Source organism: Aristolochia californica, unplaced genomic scaffold, assembly GCF_029961685.1.
Source record: "Aristolochia californica isolate CCGP_79_NKW_82.1479 unplaced genomic scaffold, dmAriCali1.0.hap1 SCAF_2, whole genome shotgun sequence".
Lineage (NCBI taxonomy): Eukaryota > Viridiplantae > Streptophyta > Magnoliopsida > Piperales > Aristolochiaceae > Aristolochia > Aristolochia californica.
Window position 1 is genome coordinate 39,707,611 of NW_027181881.1, and position 11,834 is coordinate 39,719,444.

At 42.5% G+C, this 11,834-nt stretch overlaps 1 non-coding gene across 1 annotated transcript; it reads left to right on the forward strand.

Moving 5' to 3' along the window:
* The first annotated feature begins 1,331 nt into the window (after positions 1-1,331).
* On the forward strand, positions 1,332-1,438 carry LOC137957410 (small nucleolar RNA R71). Its single transcript, XR_011113377.1, has one exon. It is a non-coding gene; the product is annotated as a small nucleolar RNA R71 (small nucleolar RNA).
* Positions 1,439-11,834: the final 10,396 nt, after the last annotated feature.

Consider the following 11,834-nt stretch of genomic DNA (forward strand, 5'->3'; position numbering starts at 1 on the left):
TGATGGGAGTAGGCTTCAATACCCCCAAACCTAATTACTGGTACACAAAGAAAGGAAGCAAATTCACACTTGTCCCTAAGTCAAGAAGAGCTCTCTGGATGGTATGTTCACCAATGACACATGAAATTGTGGGGCATCCAGGATCTTTAACTTTAGGAGGAGTGTTGTGCTTCAGAATTGAGCTTACATTCTCAGTAAGAAAGACCTTTTTGTTAACATGTTGTTTTCTCTTCTGTGTACAAAGGTCTTTCAAAAATCAGGCATAGGCAGGGACTTGCCTAATAGCATCAAGAAGTAGAATGTTAATGTGAACCTTACTAAACAGTTCCAATGTTTCATGCATGCTATCACCTTTCCTAGGTGGGCCCGTTAACCTCTACGAATAAGGAGCTGGTGGGACTTGGTTAGGGATCTGCCTGACTGTTGGTGGAGAACTTGGAGGTTCTTCACTCAATGATGTGTCCCCATGGTCATCCTTTGACTCCTTAGACTTAGTGGTCCCTACCCCATTGTTCAACTCACAACCACTCCTAAGGGTGGTTATGGCTTTGGCTTGCTCGTGGTGGGGTTTGGAACTCAACCCACTCTCATGTGTGCTTTTGGGGTTAGGAATAGTTTGACTCGGGAGTCTATTTTGTGCATGTTCACTCATGTGGCTGGCCAACTGACTCACTTGCATTTCAAGTTTAGCAATGGAGGATTGTGTATTCTGCATGAATAATTGAAGTGTATCCTCAAATGAAGGTTTTTGTGGAATCAATGGTTGTTGAGTGAAGTGTGGGCGCGGAGCTTGGGGTTTAGTAAACCTTGGAGGACCCCCAACCTGTGGGCCCTTGGACCTTGAGAAATTTGGGTGCCTAGCCCAACCCGGATTATATATTTCCGAAAAAGGATCGTTCCGGTTTTGTCTATGAAAATTCTGGACTGCATTCAAGTCCTCAATGACCTCCGGGTAGGACGAACTGGATGGACACATTTGTGTGGGATGAGATGAACCAGAGCATATGGCACAGACAGTAGATGGGTTTGGAGCAAGTGAACTCTTGGACACCATAAGGGCATCACTCTTTCTAGTCAACCCCTCAATCTTGGCCATGAGCATGGGTGTTTCACTAACCTCGTAGAGACGCCCTCTTTTGGCTTCGCGGGATCTCCTATCAACATTAAATGACGAACCTCATTGCTGAGATTGATCAGTCAACGTTTCAAAGAAGTCCCACGCCTCACTAGCACTCTTACCCATCAAACTCCCACCACTCGTTGCATCTACCATGGATCTAACCTGGGGTGTAAGACCTTGATAAAAGTATTGCACTAAATGCCATTTCTCAAACCCATGATGCGGACACCTACGGATCAAATCCTTCAATTCTTCCCAAGCCTCATAAAAGTGTTCACCCCCCTGCTGCATAAAGTTGGAGATTTCTCTCCTGAGGATTGTAGTTCTCTGAATGGGAAAGTACTTGGACAAAAATTTTGTGACTAATGTGTCCCATGAAGTAATGTTACCCACCTCTAAGGAATTAAGCCAAGACTTGGCCTTATCCTTAAGTGAAAATGAAAAAAGTCTTAACCGGATAGAGTCATTTGAGAAATTCTAGAATTTGAAAGTTGCACAGATATCTAAAAATTCCTTGATGTGGTAATAAGGGTCCTCCTCCAACCCATAGAATGTAGGGAGGAGTTGGATCACACCCGGTTTCAACTCATAACTGGCGGCAGTAGTGGGTGGCAATATAATGCAAGAAGGTGATGTGAAGTGGGATGGGATAGAATAATCCCTTAGGGCTCTACGGTCACCGGCTACAAGTAACTGTTATGGTTCACTCTGATTGGCCATGGTAGCTCCTAACTTGACTTCTAGTGTTTTCCTACAAATATGTTCTACCTCTTCAACAAAGGGAGCTAATGGTTCACCTAGGGAGCGGCGCCCGTGCATAAAAACACAAAAAGAAACAAAACTAACTATCAAATTATGCTAACAAACTAACTACTGAAAATACGAACTAAATAGAAGAAATAAAAATAACTCCACACAAAATCATCAAGATAAAACAAAAACATGAAATTATGAAAGTAGAAAAATAAATCTAATCTAAGAACATGGAGAACAAAGAAATACACTTAATACGTGCCTCCCCGGCAACGGCGCCAAAAACATGATGTAGAATTTAATTACATCGGCATTTATACCTCGCAAGCGTACGAATCGTTCATGTAATCTAGCGGGAAGCAAGGGTCATATCCATAGGGAGGACTGCATTTTGTGTATTCTTCAGTCAACTAGCCTAACCAAATATGATGAATTAATCTGAACTAAACACTAATTATATCCTAAATTATCAAACAATAATCTAATTAACTACTTGCACAACAGGAAATTATCAACTCTGGATTTTACTATGATACGTGCCTCTCTCGAGCGCCACGTAATCACGAATCCGATTTCTCTATCCTTGTGTTGTTATGGACTCTATAGCGTCACGAGTTACCAACAGGCCTAGGAATTAATGAATGTGTTTTTCAATTTCCATGTAATTGTTTCTTGGTTTGGTTTTGTCTTCGGTTTGGGTTGGTTTAGCATTTATTGGTTTGAACCATTGACCCAAGGGGTCTTTAGTGTTTTGGACGTCCTCAACCCTATTTAAGGGGACGACTAGGGTAACGAGAATTATGAATTGAGTCTACTTTAGATAGAGTAAATTAGATAAACAGGTCAAGAGCTCCTTCAAGCTCTCTTCCATTTTTTCCCCAATTCTCCTTTCCGAAATTCAATACCCATCAATCCCTTATTCCATCTCAACATCAAGTAAGGTAATGGAAGGAAGAGAAGAGAGGAGGGTGACAAGATCCATGGCTTGTGAGGATCCTAACAACGTGGTATCAGATAGGTCCACCCTTGGTGATTCCTCTTCTCCAGAGGACATACGTCAAGTACTTTCAGAACTTCAACAATGATCCACTCTTCAAGGTACTGAAATTTCTCACATCGATAATACATTACAAACACTGGAATCATCTCTCCAAACCGTCATCCGACAACTTGCTGCACTTCAAGCACCAACGCCGCTACCAGCAACCAATTTTCAACCACAACCAGTACCTCACCAACAATTCACGCCACCACCAAATCCACCCCTGCGCCAACCAATGGTTTCCATAGCAACTCACGCACAAGGACCATCAACGGTTCCAAGGTACTTTAAACTTAACTTTCCTACATATGATGGCTCTAAGGATCCTTTACTGTGGTTCACAAAATGTGAACAATTCTTCTATCATCAACAAACGGTGGAAATGGACAAGGTTACTTTGGCCGCCTACCACCTGCTCGATGAAGCGCTCATGTGGTTCGATCACTACCGAAATGTCCATTCCATTCAGGATTGGCTGCACTTTAAACATGCTTGCCAGTTGAGGTTTGGACCTCCAGCTAGCAGCAACCCAGTGGGGGAACTGATCAACTATAAACAGATAGGCACCTTAGAAGTTTACCAAAAAATGTTCCAAGAAAGGTTGGTCCGAGCTAGTGAATTTGTTCCTCCTCACCTACATGTTCATATTTTTAATGCTGGATTGACAGAGGCGGTTAGATTGGAAGTGGAATTACTTGGTCCGACAGATTTGGACTCAGCAATGAATTATGCCAGAGCTGTGGAACACAAACAGAGAGTTCTAAAAGAGTCTTTACACCGAAAACCATTATGGAACAACAGAATACAGGGTACTACATTTGGTCCACGTTTTGGGTCCTCTGCCCCTAACCGAGCAGATCAGGCTACCAATGTGCCTCCACACACTTTGCCACGTAAATTTTCGACTAAATAGGAAATGGACGCTAGAAAAGCAAAGGGTCTATGTTTTAATTGTGATGAACAATTCCCGCAAGGACATACCTGTAAACGCTTATTCAGTATTGAATTGTTGGAAGAAGACTCAGAAGAGCTTCTTGAAAATGAATTTGTTGAAGAGGTACAGTAAGAACCAGAGCTCTCCCTCCATGCCATGCATGGCCTGCGTAGTTCTAATACCATGCAGGTAAAGGCCAGGTTACATCATCTCATGCTACTTGCTTTAGTTGATTCGGGGAGCACACATAATTTTATCAGTGAACTAGCCGCACAACAATTGGGATTGGCAATTCAACAACAAAGGGGACTCTCAGTTTCTGTGGCCAATGGGGGCTAAAATTGCAAGTGTGGGGTTATGTGCTAACACCCCTTTCACCATTGAGGGGCATTCATTTCAGGCAGATTTACTAGTCATTCCATTGGCTGGATTTGATTTAGTGCTCGGGGTCAAATGGCTCCAGTTATTAGGACCTATATTATGGGACTTTCAGGCTCGGACAATGAGATTTTCAGCACCACAGGGTCAGATTACATTACAAGGTATTTTGGCACAGGTACCTAATGCACTTCACACTTTACAGCTTCAGCACACTGGTGATGATCAGTTAGCTCCTTTACTTATAACATTTGTGGATTTATTTAATGATCCTACGGGTCTACCACCAGTGCATCATTGCGGTCACCGCATTCATTTAAAGTTGGGAACCGATCCAGTAGTGGTGCGGCCTTATCGTTACCCGCATATACAGAAAGATGAAATAGAACGACTGTGCATGCATATGCTCGCTCAGGGTGTGATCCAGCCCATTCGATCTCCTTTTTCCTCACCAGTGTTACTAGTACGTAAAAAGGATAAATCATGGAGATTTTGTGTAGACTATAGGCAACTCAACTTGCAAACAATTAAAGACAATTTTCCCATTCCAGTCGTGGACGAGATGCTGGATGAGTTACATGGTGCTACAATTTTTACCAAATTAGATTTGAAATCGGGCTATCATCAAATAAGAGTTCACACGGTGGATGTGGAGAAGACTACGTTCCGCACACATCACGGTCATTTTGAGTTCCTTGTCATGCCCTTCGGTCTCTCCAATGCACCCTCCACCTTTCAGGCCATCATGAATGAGGTCTTTTCATCACTTCTGTGCAACTATGTGTTAGTCTTTTTTTTTTACATTCTGGTCTACAACAAAAATTAGAAAGAACATCTCCACCACCTCCATCAGGTATTTACCATTCTACGCTCTCATCATTTAGTTTTGAATAAATCAAAATGTTCTATGGGTACATCTGAGGTGGCATATTTGGGCCACGTCATATCAGCTGTGGGCGTGAAAGTTGACCAGAGCAAGATAAAATCAGTAACAGATTGGCCGATTCCCACCTCCATCACAACATTAAAGGGATTTTTGGGCCTAGCGGGATATTACAGAAAATTTATCCAATCTTATGGCCAGATAGCAGCACTACTCAACAACCTGCTAAAAAAAATGCCTTCCACTGGTCTTCTTCAGCGGAACAGGCCTTTCACCTATTAAAGGAGGCCTTAGCCTCAGCACCAGTCCTACAATTACCAGATTTGGAGGGAGACATTGTGGTGGAATGTGATGCATCCGGGGGAGGTATAGGGGCAGTGTTACAACAATTGAGACACCCCATTGCTTATTTCAGTCGTCAGTTGGGATAACACCACCATAAGTTAGCTGGATATGAGAGGGAATTGATTGGGTTAGCCAAGGCTGTCCAACATTGGCGACCTTATCTCTGGGGATGACCGTTTCTCATTCGTACAGATCATTGCAGCCTCAAGTATCTTCTTGAACAGTGCCTCACCACATCCCCACAGCAGCATTGGTTAACTAAACTCATGGGCTTCGATTTTACGGTTCACTATAAGCCAGGTAGTTCGAATTTGGGGGCTGATACTTTATCACGTCGGGATAACTCAGCCACACAAATTTATGCTATCAGTCACCCACGTTCACTGGTATTAGATTCTATTCGTGAGGAAGTACATCAATATCCGGATCTCATTTCATTATATAAGGATATTCAACAGGGGACAGCAGCTCCTCATTGGACGATTCAGGATCGTCTCATACTCTACAAAAACAGGATCTTTTTGCATAATACATCCCCACTTCTTCACACCATCCTATCCTCTATCCATGATAGCACACATGAGGGTCGATAGAAAACATATTTCTGAATCTGTCGGGACTTTTACTGGAAGGGCATGAAGAGCACAATTGCTAATTATGTAGCTGCTTGTCAGATTTGTCAACGAAACAAGGCTGAATCTTTAAGTCCGGTCGGCCTACTGCAACCTCTACAACTACCGTCTCAAATCTGGTCCGACATTTCCATGGACTTCATTGCTGGACTTCCCATTTCATCAAGTAAATCTGTGATATTCGTCGTCGTTTATCGGTTGTCAAAATATGGTCACTTCATTGCTTTGGCGCATCCATATACTGCTGCTTAGGTCGCTCAATTATTTATGGACAACATTGTCCAATTACATGGAATTCCCTCATCCATTATCAGTGACAGCAATGCCATTCTTACCAGTATATTTTGGAAGGAATTATTCAAATTACAGGGCACCCAATTGGTATTTTCGTCTACATATCATCCACAAACGGACAGACAAACAGAGGTTGTCAGTCGCACGATTGAAATGTATCTTCGTTATTTTGTGGGGGACGCACCTAGAAGTGGGTGAAATGGCTTTCATGGGCAGAATTTTGCTATAACACATCTTACCACACAGCACTGGAAACTACTCCTTTTAGGGTAGTTTATGGCAAAGATCTACCTTGTCTGTTACCATATGAACCTGGGGCATCCAAAGTCGTCACTTTGGACCAAGCGTTAGCTGAAAGAGACACTATGCTCACTGAGGTATGTACTCATCTACAGGACGCCCAACACTCTATGAAATGCTATTATGATAAGAAGCACCGGGAGGCCTCTTATTTCCCTGGAGACTATGTGTGGTTAAAGCTTCAACACTACATCCAGTTGTCCCTGACTGCATCCAAGCGCCATAAGCTGTCTCCAAAATATTATGGTCCATTTCAGGTATTGGACAAAATTGGGCCCGTGGCATACCGCTTGCAGCTACCACCAAAATCAAAGATCCACAATGTATTTCATGTCTCCCAATTAAAGCCCTTCCAGGGTGACTCGCCCCTACTGCACACTCCACTGCCGCCACTACATGAGGGCAGAGTCCTTTCTATTCCAGTTCAGGTAGTACAAGCATGTCACATTTAAGGTGATTGGGAAATTCTTGTCCAGTGGGCAAATGCCGACACCAGTGACACCACATGGGAGCCGTTATCAGCATTTCGACTCTTATATCCTTCCTTCGAGCTTGAGGAAAAGCTCTTTCTCCAGGAGGGGGGTGATGTTATGGACTCTATAGCATCACGAGTTACCAACAGGCGTAGGAATTAATGAATGTGTTTTTTAATTCCCATGTAATTGTTTCTTGGTTTGGTTTTGTCTTTGGTTTGGGTTGGTTTAGCATTTATTGGTTTGAACCATTGACCCAGGGGTCTTTAGTGTTTTGGACGTCCTCAACCCTATTTAAGGGGACGACTAGGGTAATGAGAATTATGAATTGAGTCTACTTTAGCTAGATTAAATTAGATAAACAGGTCAAGAGCTCCTTCAAGCTCTCTTCCATTTTTTCCCCAATTCTCCTTTCCGAAATTCAATACCCATCAATCCCTCATTCCATCTCAACGTCAAGTAAGGTAATGGAAGGAAGAGAAGAGAGGAGGGTGACAAGATCCATGGCTCAAGAGGATCCTAACATGCGTCTAGCCCCTCTCGGGCGTACAGAGTGAAAGACAAAAATCGGATTAAATACCAAAATCCAACCTAAATTACAATCCTACCCTAACTAGCTAATTTAATCAAATATCCCGAAAATAAATATTTCATAAACATTAATTCTCAAGTAAAATTTAATAAACATTCAAAACCTAAGTTCAAACTATAGGAAAATTAAATTAAAAAATGACGGATTACTCCCCTTCTCCTTCCTCTCGCTCGGGCAGCACAGGCTCGTTCTCACGGGTGCTGCAATTTCCAGAAATTGATGGCTTTAGGTTGCAAGAGAGAGTGGCCGGAGGTAGAGACGACGCCGATGAAGAAGGATAGAAACCCACAGATGGAGGTGGTACGGCGGATGACGGAATGGAGCTGAAGTCCTCTAACCGGCTCTCTAGAGTCTCGGTCGGAGTCGGAATAGCTCCGAAAATGGTCAAAAATGGGTAATCAACCCCGGAGGATGGTTGGAATGTGGAATCGGTAATGGAGGAGCCCTCTCGAATCACCTCTTGGCCTGACAAGCAGAAACTGGCAGTGTCAAACTCATCGCGACGGAGACTCTCTCGAGCTCTCCTCGGGTCTGTTCTCGGTTGCCGAACGGCGGTGGACAACGGTGGCGCAGCGAACGACGGTTGGAAATCCTCTCGGGTCTCCCTTCTTTCGGTCGATGGCCTCCCCGTTTTTCCCTCTCGAGCTCCCATTTTCTTTCAAAACGCCGTTATCCTAAACATCTCTCCCTTTCAATAATGGTATTTTGGTAAATATCTCCTTTTCCACCAAAATTCTCCTGAAATTCCATAATTCAATCTGTAAAAATTATTTCAGGAAGAAATAAACCCTAAAGCAATAAAATATAATTCAGGAGAGAAAAATATGCAATATAGACAGTGATTAATGCTAAATTCACTAAATGCACATTTCATTTGAAAACTGATAAATAACCACCTATAACACAATTATAAGGGCTATTCTATTATAATTAAGCTAGTTCTCATGTCAGAAACTGGCATCTATCATAGCCGACAACCAAATTTTCAATGGTGTAGGTCACTGAGGCAATCCTCCCTTTGCTTCTATACATCAATCCGCACTTTCCTGTTACACAACAATCATAATTTCTCTTTGACACGGGCAGCACCAGCAGGGAAGCTTCTTCCCTGGAATCATTGTGGTTGAAGTGCTTCACTGTAAATTTCCACTCCCCTTTCACTGGGTCATAAGAAACAAACTCAGCACCCAGGTCCTCAGCTTTCTTCTTCAACATTTCCTTGTATTTTTACACCTTTGGGTCATTTGTGTATTGTTGGCCAGGGTTCTAATTAGAGCATAACATGTTTAGAAGGGTGACTTTGCAGGCTTGTTAAGGCCCTAGCCCACTGAAGGCTTCTTGATTTCATCCATGTAATATAGAACCTCTTTGTTGCTAAATTGTGCAAGGCCCTCTAAGTCAAGCACTCCTGGTATGAACATGGCTCATTCTTTTGGCTCTACGTCAACTCCAACATTTGGTAGCACATGCTCTGTGGTTGGGTCATCAAGCACACCGGTGTTTACTTCAGCAGCTACCCCAGCTTTTGGTGCATCTAGTACTCCTGTTTTTTTATCTTCTAGTGACACTACCTTTGGCTCATCGAGTACACCTGCATTTGGAGCTTCTTCTACACCAGCTTTTGGTGCTTCAAGCACCCCATCTTTTTCCTTTTGGCGCTTCAAGCACCCCATCTTTTTCCTTTGGTTCTGCACCTGCTTTTTCCCAATCAAGTTCCACATTTGGGAGAACTCTATTTGGCACAATGCCTTCTCCCTTTGGTGCCTAGAACTCTATTTTTGGAGCCCAACCAACAAAAGCACTTTTGGCAATCCTGGCATTGGCAGGTCTGCCTTTAGGAGTTTCATTGGCAGAACGAGAGTTGCACCATATACACCAATAGGTGAGGTGGATAGGGGCAAACGAACACAACCAATAGGCAAACTTGAGTCTATATCAAATATGCATGTTTACAAAGAAAAGAGTCATGAAGAATTACTATGGGAAGACTATCAACTACAAGACAAAACTGGGCCAAATCCTACCAATCAGCCTACAAATGGAATTATTGTCTTTGAAGAAAATGGGTTGATTGAAGAAGTGCTGGAGAAGGTGGATTTGGTCCACCTTTGTCACCTAGTTGATAGTTTTCCCATCGTAATTCTTCGTGACACTTGTCATTGTAAAAAGGCACAGCTGATATAGACTCCAGTTTTCCAGTTAGATGTGTTCCACTCCCGCCAACCACCTCAGCGATTGGGGTATATTGGTGCAACTCTGCTTCCGACACCCTGACTCTCTAAGGAAGAACGACCAAAACTAGGACTACCAAAAGTGGTTGTTGGCTGGGCACCGAAGGGAGAAGGCATCGTGCCAAATGGAATGCACCCAAATGTGGAACTTGATTGGGCAAAATCAGTTTAAGAGCCAAAGCTAAAAGATGGTGCTTGAAGCACCAAAAGCTTGTGTAGAAGAAGCTCCAAATGCAGGAGTACTCAATGAGCCAAAGGCATTGGAACTAGATGATCCAAAAATAGGAATACTAGGTGAACCAAAAGCAGGGGTAGCTGAAGAAGAAAACACCGGTGTGCTTGTAGACCCAAACACAGAGCCTATGCTACCAGATGTTGGAGTTGACATAAAGCCAAAAGCATGACCCATGTTCACAACAAAAGACGGAGTGCTTGACTTAGAGGCCCTAGTGCAATTCAACAACAAAGTGGTTATAGTGTACATAGATGAAAGCAAGAAGTCTTCAATGGGCCAAGGCCTTAGCAAGCCTACAGAGGTCACCCTTCTCAACATAAAATGCTTTAGTCAGAAAACTGGCCAACAATACACAGACGGCCAAAAGGTAGAAAAGTACAAGGAAATGTTGTAGAAGAAAGTTGAGGACAAGGGTGCTTAGTTTGTTTCTTATGACCCTGTGAAAGGGGAGTGGAAATTTAGAGTGAACCACTTCAGCCGCTATGAACTCGGCGATGAAGCTTCCCTACAGGTGCTGCCCGTGTCAATGTGAAATTATGATTGTTGTTAATCTGGAAAACACTGATTGATTTAGAGAACCAAAGGGAGGATTGGCTCGGTGATCTACAATGTTGTTACAAACAGTTCAGAAAGTTGAGTCATTATGTTGCTACTAAAAATGTCAATTTCTCTTTCTAGAAGAATATGAAATCAAATATTCTTTTTAACATGGAAACTAGACTCAAATATATTTCCCAAGGTATATAATTTTCTATATTAAAATATGTTAAGGGAGTGAAACATAAAATAAAAGAGAGGAATTGGGAAGAAGACTAAAGGAAAAACAAGAAGATGCCCATTTTTATTTCTCTTTGTCTTCTTCTTCTTCTTCCTTCCCTTCTTCTCCATCTTCTTCTCCTTTCCCATCTCAGATATTTTCCAGCTCTAATACTATGTTGATTTCTAGGGACAACTCATAAACTCAACAGATCTCATGGGAAGGAGAGGAGAGAGTGTTGAATTTAGGATCCCTTTTCCATAATTCCGAGTAAGAGAAATAAGAAAGAAAAATAAGAAAAGGGAAGAAAAGCTCTCGGGTAGAGAGAAGAAAAAATAAAAGAGCAAAGAAAGGTTGTGCCAAGCAAAGAGAGAGGGAGAAAGTAACTCGAAAATGAGAAGTGTAACTTGATGAATTCCGTATTACAACTCTTCTATTATAGTAGAGGAAGAGGTAGAGTCCTTATACAATTAGCCTTTCAATCCTAATTACATTCCGACTCTAACTCTCAGATAAATCTATCCAAACCAATCTGTTAGAAGACTAATATGAGTTTAACTAGGACTCTTTCTTCATTCACGTGAATATAAGGGAGAAGGCCGATTCGTGGCCTTATCCTTGTGGGTCCCTCATGATCTTCCAACTCATCTTGATAAGGTTGATAGCTCATGAGATATTTGTTGGTCCCACTTGATCTTCAAGTCTTGTAACTCAATTCAGCTTGTGCTTCTTAATTCCTTAACTCGTGCTTGCTTGGGTGAGGGCTCTTCTTGGTTTTCCACGTTCTTATGGTGGGTCTCACCAGCTCGAGCACCATGGTGGGTCCCACATTGTAACACTCCCCCTCAAGCTAGGGGACATCATA